A 259-nucleotide genomic window follows, 5' to 3' on the forward strand; every position below is an offset into this window, starting at 1 on the left:
GATCCCGGGCTCCGACCCAGGCGGCCGGGCGGGCAGCTTGGGGAAGCCACGGAGCCTTCGGCGGAGACTGGAAAAGCAGAATGCAAACGACACTGCCCGGCCATTCCGGACACTCCCGGGGGCCTCTTTCCACGGTGACTTGGTGCCGGGAGCCTGTTTCAGATATTGACCCCTCCTGGGGTCTCTCCGGTTAGCAATCGCTAGGTCGAAACATTTCAAGGAGGGATCTTGCGGGAACTGCCACCACTGTGCACTTAGC

Source organism: Echinops telfairi, unplaced genomic scaffold (assembly GCF_000313985.2).
Source record: "Echinops telfairi isolate 266 unplaced genomic scaffold, ASM31398v2 ScPeMD7_7461;HRSCAF=8499, whole genome shotgun sequence".
NCBI classification, from domain to species: Eukaryota; Metazoa; Chordata; class Mammalia; order Afrosoricida; family Tenrecidae; genus Echinops; species Echinops telfairi.